The sequence below is a fragment of the Artibeus jamaicensis genome, unplaced genomic scaffold (assembly GCF_021234435.1).
Source record: "Artibeus jamaicensis isolate MK-2021 breed Jamaican fruit bat unplaced genomic scaffold, CSHL_Jam_final contig_700, whole genome shotgun sequence".
NCBI classification, from domain to species: domain Eukaryota; kingdom Metazoa; phylum Chordata; class Mammalia; order Chiroptera; family Phyllostomidae; genus Artibeus; species Artibeus jamaicensis.
In genome coordinates, this window is record NW_026521930.1 from 15,443,125 (window position 1) to 15,470,133 (window position 27,009).

The following is a 27,009-nucleotide window of genomic DNA, read 5'->3' on the forward strand; positions in this document are numbered from 1 at the left end:
AGCCACAGCATGGTCACCTTCATTGAGAAGGGTTTCATAGTTCCAGTAGGCAGCTTACTCCAGCAAGTGCACTTTGCCATCATAGAAAGGAGAAAAGAACAAAATAAAATAGAATCCTGGGTCTATAACTGCCCACTTTGCCACTTGACCCAGTTATTTAGCCTGGGGACTTCAACCTTTTCATCAGCTTAGGCCTGACAAAAAATCTTAACCAGGACTTCTCCTCTCCCTGCCCCCAAAACAACTGGTCTGTACAATCAATACAATTCCCATTAAAAAAAGAAACGAACTATAAGTCACTTTCAGAATTTCACAAAGTGATTCTCATAATCACATGAAATATTAAAAGGTTAATAATTGCCAGAATGAGAGAAACAGGAGGTTAGTCCTACTAGCTATCAAGAATTAGGATAAACCTTAAATATTTCTACCTCTCATTCAATATAAGATGACACTGCTTTTAAGACACATACTATTTTACATACCATAAAGAGAAGGAAAATGGTATGATATTACATTAGTAGAAATATGCATCGCAACTTCGGAGATGGCAAAATATGGGGGTGGAAAGTACATCTTAGAATCAGTCACATACAGTAGAAACAGCATGGAAGACAAATAAAGTTAGAGCCCTAATTCCTACCATATAAAAAGTTATATTCTGAATGGATTAAAGGCCTATAGGCAAAGACAAAAATCTTTAAAATATTTTGTATGACAAAAAAAAAAACCAAAAGAAAAGCTCAAAGACAAGCCACAGCTGGGAGAAGATATTTACAACACATAAAACCTAGAGTGTGTTCGTTTGCAGAATATAAAGAAGTCCTACGGATCAATAAGAAAAGATGAACAACTCAACATGAGAAGAGGCTATTCACAGAGGGGGGAATCCTGAGCGGCCAGTAAATTTGTGGAAAGGAGCTCATTTCTCTATGGAAGCAGAAAAACGCAAGATGAAAATCAGGTACCCATGTGTCAGAGTAGCAAGGTAATACCAGGGGTCAGCAAGGATGTGTAAAAACATCCTTGGTAATATAAACTACACACCACTTAAAGACAGATTTAACAATGTCTGAAATATTTGAAGATGTTTATTTCCTATATCCTGGTACCCAGTGATTCTAGAAATATATTCTAGAGAAGCTCCTAATCATATACATTTGGGATCAGGTAAAAAAGATGTTTGATGTTAGCATTATCTGAAAAGTGAAAAGCTGGAATCAACATAACTCTCCACCAGTGGAACAATGAATAAATATATTGTGCTATATTCTAACAGCAGTGTACCATACAGCTGCCAAAAGGAACAAATTAAATCTGTATAGTGGTGATGGTTGTTCCACAATGTGAATATGCAGATAGCCACTGAACTGTATACCTTAAAATGATTAAAATGGCAAATTTTATGCTATAGATACTTCACCACAATAAGGAGAAATCTTAAAAAAAATAAAGGATCCATGGAGAAATGGCTGAAAGGAAAATAAAGGATGAGATGGAGCAACTTGTAGTAGAGAAAGCAAGGGCATGCTCAAAAAATGGAAAGATAAGGCCATGTTAAAGGGACACAGGAGTCAACTTAGAGAGATTCCAGTAGCCAAAGTGGGGACAATTTGGGCAACAAAACAAATAATGTAGCATTGGATTATAACCAAAAGTATAATATAAACATCCATGAGTCTCTACATTTATTGACATAAATAAACGGCTGAGTAAATAAATAAATGGGGAGAAAGAACAAATTTACCTTTCAGAAGAATTCCATTTATTACTCACTGATACACCCTCTTCCAGAGGTGATGTTTAAAACCTCATCCCTTAAGAGTGAACTGGACTTACCAACTTGCTTCCAAAGAATTAGACTATGGACAGGAAAAGCAGTAACTTTACAGTGGAGACACCTGGCAGACATCCCGTTAACCAAGTTCATCAGGTTAACATCACCAGGAATGTCATGGGGATATCACAAATTCCCTGATATGAGGGAATGACAAGAGAACTTCACAATTATGGTTTCCCCGAAAACCTGTAACATGAGACAAATCAAGATTGAACATAAGACAAAGCCATATTGGGGGACATATAGCACACTTGACTGCTTAAGATGCCAAGGTCAGGAAAAACAAAGAAAGACTGAGGAGACATGACAACTGCATGCAATTGGATCTTGAAACACAAAGAGGAAATTAAGAGTTTCTCTTAAGAGAGAAACTAAGGAGCTTCAAATAAAGTCTGGAGTTTAATTAATAATAATATGCTAATGTTGTCTTCTTGGTTTTAGCCATGCACCTTTGGTGAGCTAAAGTGTTAACAGTGAGGAAACCCAAGTGAAGTATGGAACTCTGCACTTTCTTCTCAACTTTTCAGTAAATCTAAAATCATTCCAAAATAGAACAGTTACTTAATTCAAAGAAAAATTGTGAATAAGCTAAAAAGGAATACATATATTATTATTTCATTTATGAAAACATCTCAAACACTCAAAAATACCATTTATTGTTAATTGGTACATATTCAAGTAGTAAAAATACAAAAGCAAAAAAGCATGAAAAGAAAGTAATACAAAACACCCCAAAGATACCCACTATCTTCAAGAGAGAAGGTGGGAATTAAATGGGGTGTAATAAACATGGACAATAATATTGTACTACAATGATATAATTTGATAAATATTTCTTCAATGGCAACCATATTACAATATACAAATGTATCAAAGTAATGTGCTACACACATTTTTTCTATATTGTTAATTGTTCTACTCTCTATACTTTCATGAATATATAAAATATTCAAAAATTTAATATATATACACATATATATGTATGTGTGTGGTGTGTGTGTGTGTGTGCGTGCACCCCCCAAAAAAATAAATTACTCTAGAACATACAGATTTGAATCTTAGGCTTGCTACATGGCCACTACTTCACCTTTCTAAGCTTGTTTCCTCAACGTTTAGAGAAAATCATAGTTGCTCTATTGCAGTGTCATTGTATGAATTCGATGAGATGACACAGGTAAAATTCTTAACCTAGTGACAGGCAATATGTGCTATATCTGGTATATATTCAATATATACTAGCTAGCATACTTATTTTGATCCTCTTCAACCTTGAAATATTTTCATTCCTGGAGTGAGATTTTATCTCTTTCCCTTTCTGTGTCCTACTCTGTCTTGCCTCCCCCTACAGATTAGTCTCAATGATGATTTTTAGAGAACACTTGTTTATGCTTTTACTTAACAAATATACATATAACTATTTCCACATGCAAGGCAACATTCTGGATTTGGAGGACACACAGGTAACAGGGCAAAGCTGTAATGGATGTGAACATGCTTATCATGAAAGAAGTGATATGAAGAGTGATGAAATCATAGAGGAGGAGAATATCTCCTTCAGGAGTGAAAAGTGCTTTCCTAGATAGAGCAGGGGAGAGCTGAACTGAGCTTTGGGCAATGAGTAGAAATTACCCAGGTAAAAAAAAAGTTTAGATATTTTGTTTACAAATTAAAGACCCAAGACTTGGGGATCACTGAGATGTAGTGTGTCCTTGGAAGAGAGCTTGGTGGTACAGAATTCACAAGGAATAAAAATGGACTATAAGCCAGAGACAAATCACAAAGTATTTTGAATTCCGATCTAAAATACTTAAAACTTGATCCTAAAAGTAAGGAAGGCCTCTGAAGTATTCAAGCAAAGGAGTGATCTGGCCATATTAAGAACAAGAGCTTGGAATACATTAGGCTGCAGGTTGAGAGAATAGGGATAATTTTCATAGTTTCATGGCCTGGGACAAGACTTTCTTTTTTCCTAATGCACCTTGAATTACCAGGACCACCATTCCCATGAAGGAGCAGGACACATGAGCTACAAAAAAAAATGAGAGTCATCTTTATTAGCACTTAGCAACAGCTGTATAAATCTCCACAGTGGTGACTGCATTGAAGCATTAGGCACAGCTCCAGGCACCAGGGGCCCTCCATGCTCCCTGACTCTATGTACTCAGGAAGAAGGAAGCATAACAAGGTGGACAATCCACTCAGAGGGGCCAGACCCTAGCAGGATGCAAGTAAAAGAGGGTGTAGCCTGGATCCATGGACGCTAACACCATCCCCTAGTAGAATGAGGTCCATCATATGTCCTGGCCCCTTCAAAGCATTCTTCCATTTTAAAAGGCTTGAAGTGGAGTCGTAGGGATCAGGCAGATAAGGGATCTTCATCTTCCCATGTAGAATAAAACCCACTATAGAAGTATCAGGTTTTTGGAAAGTTTGAGATTGTTCTTTACAGAATCCAGAGACTTTCCCTCCTCTGATCCCCTTCAAGTTTCTTCTAGACCTCTTACATACAACCCTGGAACTCCAGGAATGAGAAACAGCACAGCTTCCATGAGCAACACAAAAATAATCTGTTGTTTTTCAATCAAAGGAAGATGAACCTCCAAACAGAAAACCCTGGAGTTGGGGAGGGACTTCTAAGTCAAAGATGCAAGCCCCCTCCCTACATCAACAGCCCCTCTGCCGTCTGCACTAACTAGACAGTATTCACCTGTCTTGCAATCCTTACCGCCTGCTTTTCTCCCATCAGTGCCAGAACCAAGTCTTTCTCCAAAGCTCACTCCTACCTTTGCTTTTTAGTTCTCTTTTAAAAAAAAACTACTCTGATTATGGTTATTTTATCTGGGGTCACTGCTCAGTCAACTGTTAAATAAATTGCAAATTCTACAAAACACAGCCAGCAGAGCCATTTCTAACTGTAATGCCACAACTTGGAGCAAAATTACATCTGGCTACAACACTATTCATATGCGTAAATTATACTGCCTCTGATTATCTTAAAGAAAATTCAGTCATTAAACTTATTTTATAGGCACAGAACTGGGGGAGTGCCAGAAAGAATCTGTATATCCTAAAGTCACAGAGAAAGCAGAAAGAAACAAAACATAATTGGCAAACCTTACCCGCCTGCAGTTCTGTCTAATGGGCTCTGTCTCTCCTGATTTTCCATCACTACCCACCACTGACACACACACCACAGCAGGGGGAAACAGGGGGGACAGGGAGGGAGGTGGTGGCATCAGGCTACATGTGGTTAGGACAGATTGAAGATGTTTTCCTGCACCACACGTGCCCCCCAGAGGGGAAAGGCACTGTGGGTGTACATCCACAGGAATCTCAGATTTAACACAGACATAAACCCAAACCCTGCCCAGGAGGATGGACAAGATGGCTGTGAAGCTGATAGAATTTCTTTGCAGTGAGAGTCCATAATGCTGTGTTGTCCCTTATTTTACAAAGTTGCCTTTTCCAGACACACTGTTTTTATAGTAGCAAGAAAACTAAGAGTAATAGTTAAGTACTTCCGATTGAGTACTAATTATGTGCCTTAAGTGTTCCAATAACCAGAATAACCCATTGGGGTGAGAATTTCTACTCTGTCTTTTACACATGAAGAAACTGAGGCACAGAGAAGGTAAGTTTTCTCAAGGATGTGCATTGAGGAAATGGTAGGTCTGGACTTGAACCCAGGAGTCTGACTCTGGAACTTTTGATCTTAACCACCATGTTGTTCTACTTCCATCAGAATTATTAGAATGTTAAGTATTCTGAGCCTCTACCAGAGCTCCTGAGTATAACATTATTATTTACCTCTAACCCTCATCTTCAGTAATTTGTTTCCTGGAATTTGAGATTAAGTCAGGGGTAGACAGGGAACCTCAGCAGAGGCAATCTGATTATTGCTACTAAAAATTTGGGATGGAATTATTGGTAGTGGGTTCTATTTTGAGACTATCATAATAGGTCATTTAATAGCTCAGAAAGGGAAAGAACCAATCCTCTTGGAAAAGAGAATAAAACAGATGAAAATATATTAAAATGATAATGAGAGAGAAAGAGAAATTAGCTCCAGCAAAAGTTTTCAGCTCTCAGTAAATCACTTCCTGCCCTTTGAATTTTGTCCAGAGAAGCCCCCTAATCCTAATCCTTTATGACAATGCCCTGTTTACTGAAGCTCACTCAGTGGGTTTTGTAGAACCAAACCATTCCTGAATAAGTGCTGGCTAGGTGCCAGGCATTGTGCTAAATACTTGATAGCATGAATTTATGTAATTCTCAGAAAACTCTCTACAAAGGTGCATTCATCCTATCATTGTCCCCATTTCCAAAACGAAGTTCACAGAAGTGAAATGCCTCACCTAAATTCTCCTAATGGCAAAGTCTCAATTTGAACCCACAGAAGCAGACTCCAAAGTCTGCACTCTTAACTTCACACTTCCCTTTTCCTGCCATTTTCCCTGTCCCTAGTCTCTGCTTTGCAGAAGAATCTACAGTTCTTACTTCATACCTGTCAGTTGTCCTTACTTGCCACACCCCTACATCCTCTGCCTTTATCCCCACCTTTCTCTATCTTTCTCTCTCCCACTCTTCTGGAATATTAAAGATGACAAATCTAAGTTGAAAACATGCATTTTTTGTGAGACAGTAGACTTTATCTCTTTTTGTAAAGACAGACACGACAATTTATAAACTCTGACACTGCTCTGATGGAATGAAATCAGGCCTTTTCAACCCACCTCATGGTGGACAGCTTATCACCCTGTTTTCTGACCTCTAGTATGTGATTTAGGAGGAAATTGGGTCGGGAGGGGAAACCCTCTAGTGGATGATTAGAAAAACTCTCTCTCAAATTCTAGAGGCAGTGGACTTGATTTTATCAGCCTTCATCTACCTCTTCCCCTAGCTTTACTCCAGGGAGTGAGTCCTGGGTGAGGGAAGGCTAAGACTATCAATTTGTTAGTTGAAAACAGTTTTAAAATCCATTTCTCCCTGTGAACTATGTCAGCCACAGAGAAGTTTTTCTCTGCTTTGACATTACTCTGTGTATGTCATTTAAGATAACAATGGAAGATTTTTATCCAGGTGGGGGACATGGCTGTTCTTCCAAAGGGTTAATGTGAAGTAGAGAAGGCCTAACTGTTTCTTATTCTTCACTGAGTGGTCATTTTCCTGCCCTCTCCAATCCCAATTCCAGTTTTACAATGGATTTCCCTTTGCAAAATGTGAGTACGGTGTTTTATTTTGTGTGTCAAATTAACCAGGTTAAGGGATGCCCGAGAGCTGGTAGACCATTATTTTTAGGTGTCTTCTAGGTGAGGGTGTTTCTTCTAATAGAAATTATAATTTTAATCAAGAAAGATCATCCTCACCAATGGGGTTGGGCATCTTCAAACCCAGTAAGGACCTGAACAGAAGAAAAAGCAGAGGAAGGGCAAATTTGGTCTCCCTGCTAGAGGTAAGATCTGCGTCTTCTCCTGCCCTCAGACATTGGCACTCACTTTTGGGCCTTCAGACTCAGACTGAATTACACCACCAACTTTCTTGGGCCTCCAGCTTTCAGACTGCAAATAGTGAGACTTCTCAGCCTCCAGAATCATGTGAGCCAAATCCTATAATAAATCTCCTCTCAGATAGATAGATAGATGATAGATAGATACATAGATAGATGATGGATAGATAGATAGATAGATAGATAGATAGATAGATAGATAGATAGATAGATAGATAGATAGATAGATAGATAGAATCTCCTATTGGTTCTGTTTCTCTGAAGAAGCTGACTAATACAGTGTGTTCCTGAAAATACTTAGGTATGTCTATCTATTTTCCTACTAATCATTATAATGGCATTCCTCAAGAAGTGCTTAGGTATCTAAAGTTATCCCAAGATAAAGGAGAGGTGTTGTAGAGGCTCTTTGTATATATTTGCACTTAAAGGACCCATGAAAATACCCATTATAGCTTAATACTTCAAGGATGATAATAACTCTATATGTCCACACACAGTCCTAGATGCTTTACATGGATAGCAACTTCCAAAATGGAGAAACAGTCAAAGCAACCACCAATCATAAATGCACATGAAATCCAGGGACTATGTAGACAGTACTCTGTCTGTACTTTTCTCTTAAAGCTTAGAATTCATGGAAAATCAGCCTCTGAGGGTTGTCCCATTTGCCTCTTTCTCTTTCCTCTTCTTCCTTTACCCATGCACTGCATACCAAAGCCTCAGGGACCTTCACTCCTGGTGGAAGAACCTTGATAAAGATGAGCTTCTCACAGTCCTCAATGAGAGTATAATCCAGTCTTTCAGGTTCTTCACAGTCAACAAGGTTTTACCTCATCAAATTTGACTACCTTTCAGAGCATGACCTCATGTATTATAATACTAAGACATCTTTCTTCCTTGCCATTAATTTGTCTATTTTGGATTCCCTTTTTTGCATATGAGAAAACTGAGGCTCAGAGAAGTTAGAGGTTTTGTTTAAAGTCCCAGAACTACAAAGTAGCAATTTCTGTTTGAATCTAGGCTGTTGGACTCTCAGGTATAGCTCCTAGCAATATTTTCATTCATTTGCCATACATTAAGTACCTGTCATCTGTTAGCCTTAGTGTCAAGAAGGGGAATGAACTAGTCAAAGAACATGTATGAATGACCCATGGACATGAACAACAGTGTGGGGATTGACTGTGGGAGTTGGGGGTAGGCTGGGCAGAGGAGGACAAAGGGGAAAAAATTGGGACAACTATAATAGAAGAACAATTTAAATTTTTTTAATATAATTAATACTTAAAATGTTTCTTTCATCAGACTACTTGTAGACTAATGAAAGAGTCAGGCAACTAAAGAGTGATTGACTTAAAAGTTTATTATTATGTCTATCCGCATGTGTAAAAAATGAGGAATGAATGAATGAACAAACTCTATAACAGGAATGTGTTTAAGATATAATGAGAGCACAGAGAAAGGAAGATAGCACTGGTCACCAGTGCTCAGTAAGTGATGTTTCCTTTGCTCCCTTTATAGAACAACTGTGGCCTGACTGACTTTGTCAAGGTCACAGGTACCCTAAGTACCTGATACCACAAGGTTCTTTCCTGTGTATGCTGTTCTGTCTTCTCAGTATTGAAAAAGCTTTGAGGCCTTTAGCTTCCAAACTGATCATGAACAAGAGCCAAAGCTAATCCCTGGGAACAATCTCTATTAACAGAGAGTTTGCCTTATAACAGCAGGGGGTCAAGGAAATAAATTAAATAGCAAAGACCCCATTTAAGGAAATGGTGAGATCTGTCACATTGATCAGTGTCAGTGATATGATGAGCAGAGTAAGTCCAATACCGTGGGAACAACAGGGGCCATGGAGCCTGCAGGTAATAGCAGAGGATAAAGTTGTGCTGACAGTAGGTGGGACACCCTGCCAACCAAAGCTCAGGACAGGTGGTTGGAAATAAAAGGGAGCTGGGGTTGTGCACAATTACCTGCCTCTCACAGGTGCTCTTCCCCCCTCTACTGTAGATAGGAAGAGAGTGACCAGGAATCGAGAATTAGCTCTACTCCCACCCTCAAATCAGTTCTCTCTACTTCTTTCCCCAGGGTCTTATAGAATTTGAATATAGCAAGTGAGCTCAAAATATCAAAGGCCTACTCTCTTTCTTTATTTTATTCTCCTAAACCACATTGACAGTATTCAAATTGGTCATCCTGCTTCTCCAACCTGCTTCCCCAAATAATTTCACACACAGAAACTGGAGTGAATTCTTTAAAACCCCCTTATATAGAACCTGTCCGTGGCTCCCCACAAAACTCATGATAAGCCCTAGCCCTTTAAGATGATTTATCCTCTATCTTTTCTCTACCTACCACTCCAGACTCATCTCTTCCCTGTCCCACCCGAACTTTAAACCCAAATCCAACTGAACTATATTTAGTTCCCCTAAGTCTTCCTTCAGTCTGGAACAATCAACCATATCTTTCAATTTCCTCTCCACCTGCCGGCTCTGCCCATGCATTTACACACCTTCTTTCCCTGGTTACCCCTACACATCTTTATAGTACCAGCAATTAGAGGTCACCTCCTTAGGTGGTAAGGAAGGCCTCACTAAATTCCAATGTGTTTCCCAACTAAATTCCCAGTGCACTCTGTGTTTACTTTCATTAAAGTATTCACAGAGTACAGAATCATAAGTAGTTGACTTATTTATCTATGCCAACTAAAGGGCAGGAACTGACTAGGTGTTGCTCACTGTTTTATCTTATTGCATTCATTCACAATCCTCCATTAAATTATTTACTTTCTACTATGTGTCAGAAACTGTTATAGGGACAAGAAATACAGTGGTGAGCAAGACAGACATGGTCTTAGTAGGCCCTCAATAAATACATGTTGAATGAGTGCATTCATTGGAGCTTTTAGAAAACATCTAAGCTAACCTTCTCATTGTTCAGATGGGAAACCAGAACTCAGCAAATAGGGACCATGAACTCAGATCCACATGACACAGTTGCCTCTGAAATTCAGGCCCTCTGACTCCAGATCTATGACTTTTCCCATAGCACCAGGCTCATCCTTATCTATCTTGAAGAGCAGACCAACACTCTGCTCCCCTCCAAAACAGCGGGAGATGGGAGGGAAGGCCTGGTTGACTGCAGTGACCTGGTGTGATTACTCCACTGATTGTTACAGGCATCTCCTGCTGTGTGTTTCCACATCAGTGGCTGCATGAGTGACCTTGAGCAAATCACTTACTCCTGCTGTGTCCTGTTTTTTTTCATTGACAGAGCAAAGTCTCATGTGAAGATCAAAGGATGTCATGACTAGAAAAGTTGTTGAAAAGAAGAAAAGAAATTCATGTTTTCTGAACCTTGTCTGGGCAACTCAAACCAATTTAAAGCAGGATTACCCAATACATAAATTACTCAAACCCTAATCCATTATTATCTTCCACTGCTTGCCATGTTTGGAGAAAAGGAGCCATGATAATTGGATGGTTGGGAGGTTGGAGTTGGAGTCAGATGACAAAAATTCATATCTTTACTTTGCTTCTTCCTAAATTGTGATTTCCTCATGCTACTTTAGCCCCCTGAGTTCCATTCTCATCATCAGGAAATAGCAATGCTAATAACAGTGTCTGACATATTAGGTTGCTTGTGAAATTACATATATAAAGAACTTATCACAGTGCCTAGTACTACGAAGTAGTACTCCATTCATCTTAACTGTCCATTTGGTAATTCATTCATTCAGTATTTGTTTAGCACTTGCAATGTTTCAGAAACTATTCTAGGTATGAGGAATGTAAAGGTGCAAGATACAGGAACAAGACAGATGTTCTCTACTCGTAGGCAACTTGTCTATGGAGAGGAACAAATACTACACAATTAGTTCCACAAAATAGTATAAACTAAAATTGCAAAAAGTGCTGAAGGGAAAGTACGATGAGCTTGGAGGATATAAAATTGGTATATTGTAGGCTTTCAGTGATGTACAAAAAATAAAGGGCACAATCCTTAAAATAACAAAGAAATACAAATATATAAGAAAAGTCAATATGGGCAGGTAAGGAAGTAAAGGAAAAATAATATCTTTAATAAAACACCTCCTACATGATAGGCCCTCAGCTAAGCACATTGAATAATTATCTTATTCAACACTCACATCTATTCCATCAGGTGATTTTTATTATCATTTTTTGGAAGGGTAATCTGAATTTCACTAAACATGCAATTTTTCCATGTGGCTTGTATGTGACAAAGTCACAATTAAGACCCAAATCTGTTGCTTTTTAATACCTGTTACATTCCAGGTTTTGTTATTCAGAAACACATACAACTGATTCGAAATATAACTAAGAGATCAGTCTGAATGGAGTAGATGATACTTGTAGGAAAATAGTGATTGGAGAGATAATGCTGAAAGTAATGTGCTGTGCCAGACTGCAAGTCAGGCTAAGGAGTTTGAGTTTGTCTACATGTAACTGAGAACCAGTGAAAGCTTTTGTGGATGATTCAATAGCTCCATTCCATACCACAGAGATGGCCTGATGACTAACCTCTGGAATGTAGCAGTGTTCCCTAAGAAAATGTGAAAACAGTTAAATGAGAAACTGAGAGCATCTTGTTGATCATGAGAATTCTACAGTATGAATCATTTTCACCTTTAATGTAAGCCACTGGACTCAGTCATATGTCCCTAGATAAGTTCCTTCTGCACATACACATCTTTAAACAAGAGAGAGCAAGCTTTGGCCAGAATATGAATACCTACTGAGTAGTCATTGAATTCTGGGTTTGGTAATATCCCTGGCCAGTTACATATCATTATAGACATGGGTTTGCCTAAGGCTCTGAATACTGAAGCTGTGTCAGAAATGCTTTGGCAAAATATATATGACTTTCAAATTTGCAAGATGTAAAATGTGTGCATGTGTGCACGTGAATGTGTTGGGGAAGGATTAATGGTTCAGAATTCCGGGCTGAGAAACAGCATGAATTTCTTTGCATAAATCTATTCAGAATTTTCACAGGAACCATTTCCACTGGGACCAACAAGTGATTTTATTATGTTTTTGTTCTCACAAAAGCCCTAATCATCAACCAAAAGTTAGTGCCCAAGAAAGGATAGAGGTACAGGGAGAACATTTAATGAACACCAGCTATATAAAAGGCTCTGTCTTTGGAACTTTGCATGCATTCTCTGCTTAAGTGGGTAACTACATGATGGGGGTGTTTGTTCATATGCAGAGGCTCTTTCTGGGATCCTGGGAAAGAAAAGTCCATTTTTTTTGTCTTTGAATATAAATGAGGGCAAGTTGTTCGAGCTGCTGCTGACAGCCACAAATCAATCTTAGGATGAGCTGAGATGTAATCAAATGGAGAAAAGGGAAAGATCAGGGTCCTCAGTGCCATAGGTCAGTACCTGAATCACCCGGCCTTGTAGCCTGAACTTCCTCTTCAGTTAGGGGAGAAGACAATTGGATGTAATGTTTAATTAACTTCAGTTAGGGGAAAAGACAAATAGATGTAATGTTTCATCCAGTTTGAGGTGGCTTTCTGTTACTTGCAACTCAAAGTATCTTTTTCATGCAGGACATAAGTAGCACGAAATCAAGTGATGGCCTGACCTTTATAGAGACCAGAGTTTCTGAACCTGAATATTTCTTGATCATGGGGGCTGTAATGCACATTGTCACCTCTACCCACCGGATACCAGGAGAATCCCTTCTCCCCAGTCATGACAACCAAATAAGTCTCCACATATTGTCAAATGTCCCTGGAGACAAATCACCCACCAAATCACCTGCCATACACAACCACTGATCAAGACCAAACCCATTTCTAGGCCTATCACTTTACAGCAGAAATATTCTTAACAAATCAAACAATAATAAGCATTGATGAACACATATACTCAGTCTGTGTTCAGTAAAGGCAAGTTCACAATTATGACTCTTATGCCTGATACAGGGTACAGCCGGGGGGCCAAAAAAAAAAAGATTTGGAATGGTGTCCAGAATTCAAAGTGTATAGGAATATTGGGAATATTGAAGAGACATATAGGATGTCCTCACCACCAACCCCCACTTCCACAGGGGGAAGGGATGAATAGAGCCAAGGCCATTGAGAGCTATTTTGCATAGCAACCCTTTTGCAGCTAACCTCTGGAATGGTTATTTAACATATCTATAACCTTTAACTGGTTTCATAGATATGTTAAATAGCGATGGCCAAGTTTGGAGCCAGGAAGAGGGGAGTGAGAAGGGCTTGGACTCAGGATGGAACTAGGGTCTGCGCTCCGGAGTGAGGTGTGCCTGTGTGGGAGCTTAGAAAAGATAGGCTCCAGGACATGAGGGGACTGAGGATGAGGATTTGGGATGAAACTAGGGGCTGCACCCCAGAGTGAGGAGGCCTGTGTGAGGGCTCCGTAAAGACTGGCTCCGAGACATGAAGGGTCCCCGCTTGGCCAGATGGGGGGAGAGCCCCTCGGTTTCAGCAGAGTGAGGACCCCCTCTTGGTGAGGTGAAAGAGGGAGCCGCATGGTTTTGGCAGGGTGTGGACTCCGTCTTTCCCAGGTGAAAGGGAAAAACCACGCAGCTTTGCCAGAATGGAGATCCCTGCAGCCAGGTGAAGAAGAAAGCCACATGCTTTTGGTAGACTGTGGACTCCTGCAGCTTTGGTAGAAGTGGCCCATGCGGCTTTGGGGTCTCCCTTTGGCCGCGGGGCCTGAAAAGCAAGAGAGACTTTGATTGGAACTGGATACAAATGACTCTTGCCAGTGGACCATGAGAGGGTACCACGGTACTTTGGATTAACTCAAGATCCTGCACAGTGACACAGCTGACGGTACCAGCGGCCTGAAAAAGGGACGTGTGCTCTTTTCCTGATTTACGGTACCCGGAGTTGGGACAGTGGGAGAAGGGAGCGCTGTGTGGGTGTAGGTGTACAACCTAAAAGACTTTGATATTTTAGTGGAGGCATTAGGCCTGAATAGCATTAAATAAACATTTTGTTTCCTTTTCACAAATCTCTGGCATTGAGAGATGTCTTTCCAATTGGCGGTGGACAGAAGAGCCCAATAGATATTAGTATTTTGTTTTCGGGAGGGGCCCCTGTTGTATAGCAGTTTTGGGCATCCCTAGGTGGGCCAAATATTGTATTGCCCCTCCCTCGGACCTCTTGTTTGGTAACATGCCCAGCATGATTCTTCTAATCGTCAAACAAAGTGTCAATCATGTCACTCACGTCTGCCAAAACTAAATGTGGTTAAAGGCTTGGAATCATTTTACAAATTGCAAGGCATTTAGTAAGTTACAAAGTGCTTTGTAATGATAAGAGTGTGACAGGGTGCACCAGGGCTCCACCAAAGAGGAATTTGTAATGGGGTCCAGAACTCAGGGTGCCAGGAAATATTAAAAATATAGGATGTCTTCACCCCCACAAGTCTGAGCTGGGGGAAGGGACACACAGACAGGGCCATTGAGAGTTGTTTTGCATAGCAAAAGTTTTGCAAATAACCTCAGGAAAGGTCATTTAACATATCTATAACTTTTAACTGGTTTCATGGATATGTTAAATAGCTGTGGCCATGCCTTGAGCCAAGGAGATGGGAGTGACTTCTGCTCAGGATGTAATTTGGAAGCAACTCCCCCTGGTTACAGCATCTGTATGAGAGCTTGGAGATGGTTCAGTCCATACCTGCCCAGATTTACTACAGCAGCCCAGAAAAGATGGAAAAATACAGGAATGTTGGCAGGTGTAGCCAATGGTGGGAGGAGTTGGGAATAAAGATACAAAAGAAGATCAGTGCTGGGATTTTAACCCAGGCACAGCAGCCATGCAGGGAGAACCACACAGCTTTGGCAAGGTTTAGAACCACAAGGCTTTTGTCGTGCAGCTTAGGAAGCCAGAAAGCAAGATGTAGCAGCAATGCAGAGCTCTTTCTTAGCAGTTTGGAAGAATGCAGGAGAGACACTGATGGAAGGAAAGGAGTGAAAGGACTCTTGCAGGTGATCCAGGAGAAGGTGCTACGTGGGTTTGGATTAAGAGCTGGAGATCCCGTTGACACATCTGATGGTGCTTAGAACCAAAGGAGGCCTACAGTTGAACATGGATTACTGGGAAGAACCAGGGGCTACCTGATCCAGGGACTTCAGTTACTTTTCCTGAGATACGGTACTGCAGACTGGGCAAAGAGGGAAAGGAAGGACTGTGTGTGTGTGCGGGGTGGGGGGGTGTTAAAGGATTTTGGGATTTTAATGAAGATATTAAGTCATTACTCTTAAGTCTGTATAACTTTTGAATACATAATTCCTTTCCTTATCACCAATCTCTGACATTTAGAGCTATAGTTCCTAGGCAGCCAGCAAGGTGAACCTAGTACAGGGAGGCCCCTGGAGAAGGGGTGTTACCAAGCAAGAGGTCCAGGGGGGGACAGTATTTGGCCCACCTAGGGATGCCAAAAACTGCTAAAGAACAGGGGCCCCTCTCAAGGACAGTATGCTAATATCTACTGAGCTCTTCTGTCCACACCAATTGGAAAGACATCTCTCAATGCCAGAGATTTGTGAAAAGGAAACAAAATGTTTATTTAATGCTATTCAGGCCTAATGCCTCCACTAAAATATCAAAGTCCTTTAGGGTATACACCTACACCCACACAGCGCTCCCTTCTCCCACTGTCCCAACTCTGGGTACCATAAATCAGGAAAGGAGCACATATCTGTGTTTCAGGCTGCTGGTATCGTCAGCTTTGTCAGGCAGGATCTCTAGTTAATCCAAAGTACTGTGGTACCCTCTCATGGTGCACTGGCAAGAGTTCTTTGTACCCAGTTCCAGTCAAAGTCTCTCCTGCTTTCCAGGCCACGCGGCCAAAGGGGGCACCCCAAAGCCACATGGGCCTCTTCTACCAAAGCTGCAGGGGTTCTCACTCCACCGAAAGCATGTGGCTTTCTTCTTCACCTGGCTGCAGGGATCTCCATTCTGGCAAAGCTGTGTGGTTCTCCCTTTCACCTGGGAAAGAGGGGGTCCGCACTCTGCCAAAACCACATGGCTTTCTCTTTTACCTGGCCAAGAGGGGGTCCTCACTCTGCTGAAACCGCATGGTTCTCCCCTACATGACTGCAGGGGTCCTGACTCTGCCCCAAACCGAGTGGCCCTCTCCTCACCTGGGCAGTTATCCCCTCATGTCCTGGAGCCCATCTTTTACAAGCTCTCCCACAGGCCCTCTCCCTTCAGGGGCACAGCCCCTAGTTACATCCTGGGTACCAGCCACTCCCTTCTCCCTCCTTGGCTCAAAACTTGGCCACAGCTATTTAACATTTCTATGAAACAAGTTAAAGCTTATAGATATGTTAAATAATCATTCCAGAGGTTAGCTGCAAAACCGTTGCTATGCAAAACAGCTCTCAATGGCCCTGCTCCATTCATCCCTTCCCCCTGGGGCGGGGGGTGAGGACATCTTATATGTCTCACCAATATTTACTTTGAATTCTGGACACCATGCCAAATCTTTTTTTGGGGGGCCCCCCTTAGCTGCACCCTGTATCAGGGGTTCCATTTGGCAATAGTATATCATCTTCCACCCCCCAGCAGGTTCGTTCAGGAACAAGAGGGCTTTATACATAGGCACAGAAAATAAGTAGCACAGACGATAGGTAGAAAATAGATAGGGGGGAGGGCAAGAATAGTATGGGAAATATAGAATCTAAAGAACTCGAGACATGTGGTCATAAACTAAAGGGGGTGATACAGGGTGCAGCCAGGGGGGCCCCAAAAAAAGATTTGGAATGGTGTCCAGAATTCAAAGTGTATAGAAATATTGGAGAGACATATAAGATGTCCTCACCGCCCCCCCCCCAGGGGGGAAGGGATGAATGGAGCCAGGCCATTGAGAGCTGTTTTGCATAGCAACAGTTTTGGAGCTAACCTCTGGAGGAATGGTTATTTAATATATCTATAACCTTTAACTGGTTTCATAGATATGTTAAATAGCAGTGGCCAAGTTTGGGGCCAGAGAGAAGGAACTAGCAGAGACTCAGAATGTAACTAAGGGCTGCTCTCCTGAGTGAGTGGACTAGGACTCAGGAGAATGTTACTACGGTCGGCGCTCCTGAGAAGGGAGAAGGAACTAGCAGGGACTCAAGATGGAACTAGGAGCTGGACTCCTGAGTGAGAAGGGCTTAGGGTCTGAGGATGGAACTGAGGGACTCAAGATGGGAACTAAGGTCTGCACTCCTGAGAGAGAAGGGAGTAGCTTGGGAACTGAAGAAGGGAGTAGCAGAGACTCAGAATGTAACTAAGGGCTGCTCTCCTGAGTGAGTGGACTGGGACTCAGGAGGATGTAACTAAAGTCTGGACTCCTGAGTGAGAAGGGCTTAGGGACTGAGGATGGAACTTGGGGAACTCAAGATGGGAACTAGGGGCTGCTCTCCAGAGTGAGAAAGACTGGGACTCAGGAGGATGTAACTAGGGGCTGCGCTTCTGAGTGAGAAGGGAGAAGGTAGTAGCGGGGACTCCTGAGAGAGAAGGAACTAGCAGAGACTCAGAATGAAACTGAGAGGCTGCTCTCCTGAGTGAGGAGGGCTTGGACTCAGGGTGTACCTAAGGAGCTGCACACCTGAGTTAGAAGGGAGTAGCTGGGACTCAGGAGGTAATGAGGGGCTGCGCCCCTGAGGGAGGGTGCTGCTGTGTGGGAGCTTGGAAAAGACTGGCTCCGAGACATGAAGGGTCCCCGCTTGGCCAGATGGAGAGAGAGCCACGCGGTTTCAGCAGAGCGAGGACCCCCTCTTGGTGAGGTGAAAGAGGGAGCCACGTGGTTTTGGCAGGGTGCGGACCCCCTCTTTCCCAGGTGAAAGGGAAAAACCACGCAGCTTTGCCAGAATGGAGATCCCTGCAGCCAGGTGAAGAAGAAAGCCACATGCTTTTGGTGGAGTGCGGACTCCTGCAGCTTTGGTAGAAGAGGCCCACGCGGCTTTGGGGTGCCCCCTTTGGCCTCGGGGCCTGAAAAAGCAAGAGACTTTGACTGGAACTGGGTACAAAGGACTCTTGCCAGTGGACCATGAGAGGGTACCACGGTACTTTGGATTAACTCGAGATCCTGCACAGTGACACAGCTGACGGTGCCAGCAGCCTGCAATACGGACGTGTGCTCTTTTCCTGATTTACGGTACCCGGAGTTGGGACAGTGGGAGAAGGGAGCGCTATGTGGGTGTAGGTGTATAACCTAAAGGACTTTGATATTTTAGTGGAGCCATTAGGCCTGAATAGCATTAAATAAACATTTTGTTTCCTTTTCACAAATCTCTGGCATTAAGAGATGTCTTTCCAATTGGCGGCGGACAGAAGGGCCCAGTAGATTTTAGTATTTTGTTTTCGGGAGGGGCCCCTGTTGTATAGCAGTTTTGGGCATCCCTAGGTGGGCCAAATATTGTATTGCCCCTCCCTCGGACCTCTTGTTGTTCGGTAACAGGGGGAATGGTAGGGGAGGGGTGTGCAGGGTGAAAGGGAAAGAAGGGGGGAAATAGAACAACTGTAATAGCATAATTAATAAAATATATTTTAAAAAATAAATTAAAATTACTTATTTAAAAAAAAAAGGAGTGAAAGTAAAGAGTCAAAGACCTGTGGAAGAAAAAGAAGAAGAATGGCTGCTGCTTCAAAAGCTTCAAAGCACTTCATCTGGGCAGCAGATTGTGATGGTTATGAAGAGCTGTAGGTCACAAGGGAAGGTGGGAATCAGCTTAGTACTTTTCTTACCTGGTATCTATTGCAAGATATACAATTGGGTAAACTATGAATAGTTTTCCTTAATTCCTGTTGATGTAGTCATTTTTTATATAAAAGATCTTTGTTTTTGTGAGCTTCAAAAAAATAAAATGGCAAATACTTTTGATAAAGTGGCTTGTACAAAAGAATGTGTGAACCACAAAAAGTTTTGTAAACTGTAAAGTACTTTGAAAAGGGTACAGCACCTTATAAACTACAAAGACTATTGTAAACTATGCTTATAAACTAAAAAGTGCTTTATGAAATTGATGTGGGAAGCTTTAGAAAACCTTTGTTCACCCAAAACCCCAGGTGCCCTGGGAGAACAATAAGGCCATCTGGGAAAAGTAAACAGCAGGATAGTCACAAGGACTGGGACTAGCACCCCCACTGATAGAACTAATTTTCACATTTAGCCTTTGTACTCTGCTTCTGCCCCATAGATAGAACTAATTACCACATTCGGCTTCTGTAACTCGCTTTGCTATGTAGACAGGAAGACCCCATAGGCTATATAAACCCCAAGAATCCTCTGTTCGGGGCTCAGAATTTGGAGACTGACTCCTATAGGCTTGTGCATGTTAATAAACCTCATACTCCAGAATCCCTCGGTTCTGGTTGCTTCGTTTTCCTATAACAAAATCTGTAGGACTCTATAAAATACAAAAAAAAAAGAGATTTAGGATGAAAATACATTAGATAACAAGTTGATCCAGACATTTTTAGAAAGATTTTCAACTTAAAAATAAAGGTGTTTTTTTAGCACCAAGAAAGACAAATATACATAAAATAAAGTGAATTAACCAGAACCTGCCTTTCCCAAAGCATTTACTTAGTTCTTTCATTTATTTATTTTTATAACAAGTTAGTCATAATCCAGCTATTGGAAGATTCAAACAATGCAAACAATGTTTTTGCATTGTTTTATTTGGAAAAGAACCTGCTCTAGAATTTACTGGAATATGCAATTGATAAGCATTAATCTATTGGTCTTTAGCAAGCACTAAAGCATCCAAATTTCTGAAGATAAATATTTGGATGATACTTCTCATTTGGATTGTTGAAACAGCTCCCAAGACGCTGTAGTATGTTTTTGTCTCTGCCTAGAAGGGAGGAATGTAGACTATGGTGATCTATATCAATAATGCTTTGGGAACCTGGCATTTATCAAGAAAACCACACACAACCACCACCACCACTACCACCATGGAGAAAGAAAAAAAAAACAGGCAAAGCTGTCTGAGCATTTTCACAACTTAAGTTAATTGTTTCAGGAGCAGATCTGCCCAAGTCCATGGCATACTCAAACTGGAAGGATCCTTATAAAGTACCTAATTTAGTGATTGTCAAAGCCCTGGAGTTCCATAGAGTGATGTAGAAGTTCTCAGGAAGTGGGGACAGAAAAAGCACTCCACTTTGCCTGAAACAGTTCCTCTTTAGTCTGTACAATATAAATGTAATTTTATATAAAAGTTTATCTGAAATGAAGTATTTTGCAGACATGTTTGCAGAGAAAAAGTTTCCTGTCTAAATCAGCCATTTTACAGATGAGGAAAGTGAGGTGCAGAGTTGTTACCTGGTTTGCCTGCCACAGGTTACACAGGTTGTAAAAAAAAGTGAAGATGGAGTCCAAGTCCCTACGCCCATGGCCAATATTCTCCCCAAGGTTGTTATTACTGACCTATTGGGCAAGCTTTGATGGAAGCAATAAAAAGTCATGCTTTCACTGTCTTTGCCAGGCTCATGGTAATTGAAAGTTGGTGGCTCTGTGGTTGCCCATGTTGGCCTTCCTTTTCCTGTTCACCTTCCATGTTGGAAGGCAAACTCAGGCAGGATATGCACAAAACCCCATAGAAGTGCTCAGGATTCATAAAAGGCATGGGTTCATATTTGGGGGTTCTTCTTGAAATGTGAAATTCAGAGAGGAGGAAAGTTTGTGTCTGGGAGAAAAGTAAGAAGGGCAGTATAGATTTGTGCAGCCATCCCGTGGACTGTGGCTGCCCCCCATTCACCAGAGGTTTTCATCTTGCTCCTGTGGCATACTGTCAGCAAGCCAGAAGACATTTTAAATGGGACTGCTGTCTTCCAACCAATCCAGTGACAGATATGAACGAACAATATAAATTCTCTAGCCATTCCTTGGCATTTATTTCAATGTAAGTATATTTTTTCCCAAGTATAAAGCCCAATAGTAATTTATCAAGAGACAAATCATTTTTTCTTGGCAGTGAAGTCTGCAAAATTCCCATTTTTAAGGCCTTAAATCTCCCTATTTTGACAGGAGTAAGAAAGCATTAGAAGCTTTGATTTAGCTGGATCATACAAAATAGTTTCTCATAATTATCCTTTTGGATGATATATCTGTGTCTTTTTCCCCTTCTTATTAAACCCGAGGTCTCCATTTTTCACCCAGCTGTATTACTAAATTAAATTGCCTTTTGTTGTATTCAAGTTAAACACTTTGCCGAAAGCCTTTCTTGTTTGGGAAAATAACATTTACCCAATATGTGCCCATGTTTTATTGTTTGAATTTACTGCTCACAATTGTTTAGTTTGCCTGGTAATTTGAAGATATTGTTTGTTTTAATAGGAATAATGAATCACTATAATTTAGTATAGTATCTTGGACTAAAGTATCAAGAAGGAGGAAAGAAGATACTGAAGACACATCACACAGAGAAAATTATTATTTCCACTGCAAAAGCAGGCGCAGAAAAGGTTAAAAGTAGATACTAGAATATGTAAACAGCTGTGAAAATGTTCTATAGTCTCACCTGCTTTTTCTCAAATGGAAAAGAAGCCTTGAACAAAGTGAGTTTGGGTTGAACTTGCCTAGTTTGCTCCTGACCAAGTATTCCTAGAGATTCTTAGTAAGATCCTCTCCTTCCCCTGCCCCCACTCATGTTCACTTTTAAGGTTTCTGTAAATGTGGATTTGAAGTTTGGAGTTTGCATGCAGACACTGCTACTCAATTAGGATAGGAGTTAGTCATTTCTTGAGTTCTCAGTATCTCCACTATAAATTAGGAGTAAAAGTATCTGGAGCCCCAAATCACATAAACCAAAAAAAGCCCACTCCAAGACGCATCGTAATTAACAACCTAGGATGAAGACAAAGAGTCTTCAAAGCAGCAAGAGAAAAATAGTTACTACAAGGGAGCTCCCATAAGACTGTCAGCTGATTTCTCAACAGAAACTTTATGCCCAGAAAAGAATGACATGAAATATTCCAAGTGATGACAAGCAAGGAACAACAATTAAGATTATTCTACCTAGCAAGGCTATCATTCAGAATGAAAGGACAGATAAAGAGCTTCCCAGACAAGAAAAAGCAGAAGGAGTTCATCACCACCAAAACAGCATTATAAGAAATGTTACAGGGACTACAAAAGACCCACTTCAGATTGAAAGACACACAAACTGAAAAAGAAGGAATAAAAAAAGATATTTCATGCAAATAGACACAAAAAAGGTTAGCAATGCTTACATCAGTATTACTTAAAACAAAGTAATATAACAAGAGACAAAGAAGATTTCATATATGATAACCAAGATATGGAAGCAACCTAAATGCTTATTGATAGAGGATTGGATTAAATATATATAGTGTATACTTACAATGGAATATTATTCAGACATAAAAAGAATGAAATCTTACCATTTGCAACAACATGGATGCACCTAGAGGGTATTATACTAAGTGAAATAAGTCAGAGAAAAACAAATACCATGCCATCTCATTTTTATCTGAAATCTAAAAAACAAAGTAAAAACAATAAAAATAGAAACAACTTACAGATACAGAGAACAAACTAATGATTGCTAGATGGCAGGGGAATTGGGCAGATGGGTGAAAAATGTGAAGGGATTAAGAAGTATAAATTGGCAATTACAAAATACTCACTATAATGTAAAGAACTGCACAGGGAATATGGTCAATAGCTTTGTAATAACTATGTATGGTGCCAGGTGGCCTTTTTGGAATCACTTTGTAAGTTATATAAATGTCTAACTACTATGCTGTACACCTAAAACTAATATAATATTAAATGTCAACTGTGTAATTGAAAAATAAACTTAAAGTGTGTGTGTGTTTTACTTTGGATTTTTACAAAGAAATAAACAGACTGTCCCACTCACCTCATATGGTTCTTGTGTGAACTAAAATAAAACAGCATGTATGCACCTTCCCTTTTCCTGTTCACCTTCCACGTTGGAAGGCAAACTCACGCAGGATATGCACAAAACCCCATAGAAGTGCTCAGGATCTACCTTAACACTCCCAGGGGAAGAGAGGAGGACCTCCATTGAAGCCTATTTCTTCATCTGTAAAAAGGACTGAAACTATATGCCTTCACTTTTTTTCCAAACCCAATATGTCCTGACAGAATGACTGCACACCCTCCTTTAGGAATCCATTCAGTCGATTGACCATCCTTGTCATTTCCATCTCTAATTAATGATGAGCATGTATGGTAAATACTTTCAGAATATTGGAAACTGATCACTGTGTCTCAAAGACATACCACCCATCTCATGCATGAGATGAAAAAAGTTACTTGGTGTGCTTTGAACATTTGGTTCCCTTGCTGCCTTCTTAATATTGAAGTCAGATAGACACAGGTACAAATCCTAGCACTGCAACCTACTAGCTGATAAAATTGGATTAAGTTGCTTAACCCCTCTTAGGCTGAACAAACTCCGTCGTAAAAGAAATCTGCCAGACCTAGGAGTTCAAGTTTAAATTAAACTATTTGAGTCTGTGTAAAAAGCAAACTCTCCACAGTATGAGATATAAAAATCCATCTCTTTTTTCTATCTGTAAAGGGGATGGCCCCTCAATGAATGCACAAGCCCTTAATATTAAAGATGTCTGCTTGGTGTGTAAAGCAAAAATATCTTAGATAGTAGTCAAGAGAATGGAACTTGGAATTTAAATAAAGAATACTAGATATTGAATTCTAGGTTCATTACATTCAGGGTAGGCAAGACACCTCAACTCCTTGACGCCTTGCCTTATTTTTAAATGATTATACAGAGTACCTACCTCATAAACTATTGTGTGGACTATATTATATAATGTCTACAATTCACCTATTATATCATAGCCCCTAGTAGAATCTCAAAAGATGTGACTCTTAACACAAGAGGCAGAAGCATGTAGCAATTTACATTGGACTTTGGAGTCAGAAAGGACTGATTTTCAATTTCAGCAACGCCATGAGTCTTAGACAAATAACTTAGTATCATTTATCTTTTTAACCTAAAATATGGGAATAATATGCTTGCCAGATAGATTTTTAAGGACAACAAATGCTTACAATGGGACCAGCTAGAGTGTCTCCAATACCCTTGTCTTGTCCAGGAGGTAAAGTGGGTTAAAGCTGCAAAGTAGGTTAAATCAGGGTCAGAAGCACAGAGAATGACTCTCATCTACGATGGCAGAAAATGAAGCCTGAGGGCAAAAATTGGGATCACATCCTGAGGGAATGCCAGGTCAAGCCATAGCAGGATTTCTTTCAGCACATTAGAAGAAAGGCAGAAAATCAATGATCTATACTTTGACATAAATAAGCTAGAAAAAGAAGAGGAAATTAAAAGCAAAATAAACAAAAGAAATGAAAAAAGGAAATATTAAACATAGTCAATAAAATAAAAAAATTGTAAATGAAGAAACTTAGGAGTCCCAAATTGACCTTTTGAAAAGATTAATAAAAATTGATCAAGCAAAACTGATAAAAAGTAAAGAGAGAACACACAAATGATCACTATTAGTAATAAAAGAGATGATGTGATTACAGAGCTTGCAGGTATTAAAAGCATAATAAGGGAATATTATAAATATCATGGTCTTTATCAGTTGGACACTTTAAATGATATAAACACATCTCTTGAAAGACACAAAACTGACCAAAATAACCAAAACGGACTTAAGAAGAAATTTTAAAGCTTGAATAGTACTTTACCTGTTATAGAAGTTGAAACCATAATTTAAATAACCTTCCCACAAATAAAACTCTAGGCCCAGATGACTTCACTGATTATTATATTAACAGTTAAGAAAAAAATAATACCAGTCTACACAAACTCTTTTCAGAATGTAGAGGAGAAGAGGATAATTCTTGTTTTCTTTTATGAGGTCAACATAATTTTATTACCAATATTTCATAAAGGCATTACCAAGGCAGAAAAATTATACCAATGTTTGTCATAAACATAAAGGTAGAAATTTCTGACTAAATATTAGCAAATTAAATCCAGCAGTATTTAACAAGTATAAACTGTCATGATCAGATGAGGTTTATTCTAGAAATTCAAGGTTGTTTTAACATGTGAAAAACAATTAATGTAACTTATCATATTAACAAAATTACAGACAAAAGTCATATGAACTTTCTGACAGATGCAGGAAAGTATTTAATAAAATCCATCACCCATTTATGATTTTCAAAAAATCTCAGCAAACTATGACCAGCATGGAATGCCTTCTGTCTGACAAAAAAAAAATCTACAAAAACTAACAAATAACAATCATCAAAAAAATCCTTAGTATGAACACCATTCATAATGGTGAAATGTTGAACCACTTTCTCCTATTTTGCTATACAGGTGGTCCTATCCAGTGCAATAATACACTGAAAAAATAAAAAGCATAAAGATTGGAAAGGATGGAATAAAAGGGTTTTATTTACAGATGTCATGATTATTTGCAAGAAAATCCTAAGAAATCTACAAAAAAAGAGTTAACTCTGTGAACCTATAAATTTCAAGGTCAATAGGCAAAGAGTTATATTTCATAGACTTCCAATTAAAATTTGGAAAATATTTTTAAATTCTATTAATATTATCAAAAACTAAATCTAAATCCCTATCTTATTCCACACATAAAAATTAATTAAAAATGAATCATAAATTCAAGCATATAAACTAAAACCATGAAAATTTTAGATAAAAACAAAGAATACCTTAGAATCTTAGAACAGAGAAAGACTTTACTTAGAGACAGCACGAAAGGCAGTAATTATGAAAGAAAAAAAGTATCAGTTGGGTTACATCAAAATTAAAACTTCTTATCAAAAGATAATATTAAAAATATAAAACAGTAAGCCAACGACTTTGAAAAAATATTTATTTGCAACACATACCTCTAAGAAAGAACTTGCCTCCATAATCGTCGGTTGGCCAGATAGTTCATTTGGCTTTTTCCATAAGATGGCTCTAGTGGTGCTTAGTTGTCTTTAATTTCATTCAAAACAATGTTGTTAGATTATATTGTGACAGCACACATTTTTAAAAACATCAAAATTGGTGAATTTTTGTGTAGTCATTTTAATATTGAAGATGCGTGAAAATACACATTTTTGGCATATTATGCTTTATTATTTCAAGAAAGGTAAAAATGCAACTGACACACAAGACAAGATTTGTGCAGTGTAGGGAGAAGTTGCTGTTACTGACCAAAAGTGTCAAAAGTGGTTTGTGACATTTTGTGCTGGAGACTTCTTGCTAAATGATGCTCCATGGTCTAGTAGACCAGTTGAAGTTGATAACAATCAAATCGAGACATCAATTGAGAACAATAAATGTTATACCACATGGGAGATAGCCAACATACTCAAAATATCTAAATCAATAAAATTATTGTTGAAAATAAAAGATGTCTTTTTTTTTACAGAAAAAATCCATACAGATTTTTGGCCAACCCAATATATAAAGAACTCCTATAACTTCATAATAAACAGACAACACAAGTTTTTAAAGAGCAAGAAGCTTAAATGAATACTTCACAAAGCAAGGTACATAAAAGACATGGAAAGTTTAACACATTCATCATCATAGAAATGCATATTAACACCACAATGAGATACCATTTCATGTCTACCTTAATGGAAAGGCTGACAGTACTAAGTGTT